Source organism: Melanerpes formicivorus, unplaced genomic scaffold (assembly GCF_026170545.1).
Source record: "Melanerpes formicivorus ecotype bairdi unplaced genomic scaffold, bMelFor1.0.p_v2 SCAF_339, whole genome shotgun sequence".
NCBI classification, from domain to species: domain Eukaryota; kingdom Metazoa; phylum Chordata; class Aves; order Piciformes; family Picidae; genus Melanerpes; species Melanerpes formicivorus.
In genome coordinates, this window is record NW_027142691.1 from 132,308 (window position 1) to 136,324 (window position 4,017).

General features: G+C 54.0%; 1 long non-coding RNA gene across 1 annotated transcript; it reads right to left on the bottom strand.

Annotated features, from left to right (window-relative positions):
* Positions 1–335: 335 nt before the first annotated feature.
* Positions 336–2,011, bottom strand: LOC137459275 (uncharacterized). Its single transcript, XR_010992211.1, has 3 exons — positions 1,940–2,011; positions 1,768–1,846; positions 336–762 (listed from the first exon to the last, which is right to left on the bottom strand). It is a non-coding gene; the product is annotated as an uncharacterized lncRNA (long non-coding RNA).
* Positions 2,012–4,017: the final 2,006 nt, after the last annotated feature.

Sequence of the window (4,017 nt, forward strand, 5' to 3'; positions counted from 1 at the left end):
CTGAGAACCCCCCAACTCCTTCAGGACCCCCACAGATTCTCCAACTTAGATGCCCACAAAACCCCTTTGGTTGCACCCAAACCCCCCATCTGAAACACCCAGCTCCACTTTAGGTACCCCCAGATGCTTCCAATGTCCCCAGACCCGCTGGTGGACCAGCCCAGAACCCCCTGACACTATCCCAGACCCTTTCAGGGGGCTCCACACCCCTTCTAGATGCCCACAAAACCCCTTCACACGCCAAAAGAAACCTTTACCTGCCTCCAAACCCCACGTGGGGGCCACTTAGCAGCGGGTGGCAGCAACCAAGTCTGTTGCTCTCACCAATTAAACCCTTTGGTGCTCTCAGCTCTCTGACCCTGTGTCAGTGCAAGTCCTTGTCGGCCGGCACCTTCGTCCTGATCCAGGCGGAGAGAGAACTGCCAGGAACACAGCTTCGCCGCTCCGCTTGCGGCACACCTGCTGCCGAGGGCAGCCTCGTCCGCAGCCTGCCCGAGAGGAACACGGCCCCCGGGGCCGGGGGACACACAAAAGCCTTCCACAAAGGTAACAAGGGAAGTCTCTTGGCCACTCTTCACGTGCCGAGTGCGATTGTCATGCGGAACACACCGCGGCATCTGGAACGAGTTTAAGTCCAGGTCTGTGGCAGCACAGAGGTTCCTGGAATATCCCGGTACATCGATCCACAGGAGGGTGTCTTTCGGTCCCCAGTCTGATGCTTGGCAGCACAGCCATCACACCATTTCTCTCGAGTGCTTTGAACTGACAATTCATGCAGGAGAATAAAACCAAACAGGAGTAAGCAGCTTGGAAAAGAACTTTGATCATCACCAGGCCCAGCAAGAGGACACAGTCTCAGGCTGCACCAGGGGAGGTTTAGGCTAGAGGTTAGGAAGAGGTTCTGCACAGAGAGAGTGATGGCCCATTGGAATGGGCTGCCCAGGGTGGTGGTGGAGTCACCATCTTTGGAGGTGTTCAGGAGGAGACTGGATAGGGTGCCTGGTTGCTTGGTTTAGTTGATTAGGTGGTGTTGGATGATAGGTTGGACACGATGATCTTGAAGGTCTCTTCCAACTCGGTCTGGTCTATTCTATTCTATTCCGTTCCATTCCATTCCAACACCATCTAATCAACTAAACCACGGCACTGAGTGCCTCATCCAGTCTCTTTCTAAACACTTCCAGTGATGGTGACTCCCTGGGCACCACCTCCCTGAGCAGCACATTCCAAAGGCCAATCTCTCTTTCAACCTGCTCTATTCTATTCTATGAAGACCTTCTTCCTAACATCCAGCCTAAACCTCCCCTGGCACAGCTTGAGACTGTGTCCTCTTGTTCTGGTGCTGCTTGCCTGGGAGAAGAGACCAACCCCCACCTGGCTACAACCAGAACTGAGGGGACTGCAATCCTTGCAGCTTCAGCTTTCCTTCTCTGCTACTTCTTTTTTCAGATGGATTGTTTTTCAAAGGGACTGCTGGACAGCAGAACAGGATGGATGGCTGGGCCCCAAGAGCGGTGGGGAACAGAGTTAAACCCAGCCGGTGGCCGGCCGGGCACGAGTGGTGTTCCCCAGGACACCCCTTGTGAGAGAGTGAGTCCAGAGAAGGGCCACAAAGCTGGTGAGGGGTCTGGATAACAAGCCTTACGAGGAGTGGCTGAAGGAACTGGGACTGTTTAATCTGCAGAAGAGGAAGCTGAGGGAATTAAGGTATGGTCTGGCTTCAGCTCTCAACTACTTCCACGTTGAGCAAGGACAGCTTGTACTCACAGAAGGCACTGGCTGCTTGGGTTCAAGGTTCCTGCAGAGCTCAGGCTCTCTCTCTTGATTAGTGAGGTCGTCCTGTCACCTAGGCAGAGAGAAGAAAATGCAGCTATGAAATTAGACCACTGGAATCGTGAGACTCGTTCTGTGTGCGACTCCAGGAGAATCCAAACCTAACCTTGGAGCTGCCCTGAAGAGCTCCTCTTTGGAAAAGTCTCGCTGCCGGGCCCCACAAACCCCACACCCTCTGTCAGCAAACCGGATGTACGAGCTGAAGAGTGTCGACAGAAACTGTACGTGGACAGCTCAGGAAGATCCTGCCAGTCCCAGCACACCAGTCCTGGAATGATCAAAGAAAGTCCGTTAACAACTGTCTGTGTGTCTGCTCATAGCTTGAGGAGAACCCCCCAACTCCTTCAGGACCCCCCCAGACTCCCCAACTTAGATGCCCACAAAACCCCTTTGGATGCACCCAAACCCCCCATCTGATACGCCCAGCTCCGTTTTAGGTACCCCCAGACGCTTCTAATGTCCCCAGACCCGCTGGTAGACCAGCCCAGAACCCCCTGACACTATCCCAGACCCTTTCAGGGGGCTCCACACCCCTTCTAGATGCCCACAAAACCCCTTCACATGCCAAAAGAAACCTTTACCTGCCTCCAAACCCCATTTGGGGGCCACTCAGACCCCTTAGCAGCGGGTGGCAGCAACCAAGTCTGTTGCTCTCACCAATTAAACCTGGATGTTAGGAAGAAGGTCTTCATAGAATAGAATAGAGCAGGTTGAAAGAGAGATTGGCCTTTGGAATGTGCTGCCCAGGGAGGTGGTGGAGTCACCATCACTGGAAGTGTTTAGAAAGAGACTGGATGAGGCACTCAGTGCCGTGGTTTAGTTGATTAGATGGTGATGGAATGGAATGGACCGGACCAGGTTGGAAGAGACCTTCAAGATCATCGTGTCCAACCTATCATCCAACACCACCTAATCAACTAAACCATGCAACCAAGCACCCTATCCAGTCTCCTCATGAACACCTCCAAAGATGGTGACTCCACCACCTCCCTGGGCAGCCCATTCCAATGGGCAATCACTCTCTCTGTGCAGAACCTCTTCCTAACCTCTAGCCTAAACCTCCCCTGCCACAGCTTGAGACTGTGTCCTCTTGTTCTGGTGCTGCTTGCCTGGAAGAAGAGACCAACCCCCACCTGGCTACAACCTCCCTTCAGGGAGTTGCAGAGAGCAAGAAGGTCTCCCCTGAGCCTCCTCTTCTCCAGGCTAAGCAACCCCAGCTCCCTCAGCCTCTCCTCACAGGCCTGTGCTCCAAACCCCTCCCCAGCTTTGTTGCCCTTCTCCGGACTCCTTCCAGCAACTCAACGTCTTGCTTAAACGGAGGGGCCCAGAACTGGACACGGGACTCAAGGTGTGCCCTAACCAGTGCCAAGTGCAGGGGCAGAATGACCTCCCTGCTCCTGCTGGCCACACTGTTCCTGATATTGGCCAGGTTGCCAGTGGCCTTCTTGGCCACCCGTGCACGCTGCTGGTCACGACCAGAAGACAGGGATCAGAAGAGTCTTCGGCCAAGCTGTAAACCTCTTCCTAACATTCAGCCTAAACCTCCCCTGGCACAGCTTGAGACTGTGTCCTCTTGTTCTGGTGCTGCTTGCCTGGGAGAAGAGACCAACCCCCACCTGGCTACAACCAGAACTGAGGGGACTGCAATCCTTGCAGCTTCAACTTTCCTTCTCTGCTACTTCTTTTTTCAGATGGATTGTTTTTCAAAGGGACTGCTGGACAGCAGAACAGGATGGATGGCTGGGCCCCAAGAGCGGTGGGGAACAGAGTTAAACCCAGCCGGTGGCCGGCCGGGCACGAGTGGTGTTCCCCAGGACACCCCTTGTGAGAGAGTGAGTCCAGAGAAGGGCCACAAAGCTGGTGAGGGGTCTGGATAACAAGCCTTACGAGGAGTGGCTGAAGGAACTGGGACTGTTTAATCTGCAGAAGAGGAAGCTGAGGGAATTAAGGTATGGTCTGGCTTCAGCTCTCAACTACTTCCACGTTGAGCAAGGACAGCTTGTACTCACAGAAGGCACTGGCTGCTTGGGTTCAAGGTTCCTGCAGAGCTCAGGCTATCTCTCTTCATTAGTGAGGTCGTCCTGTCACCTAGGCAGAGAGAAGAAAATGCAGCTATGAAATTAGACCACTGGAATCGTGAGACTCGTTCTGTGTGCGACTCCAGGAGAATCCAAACCTAACCTT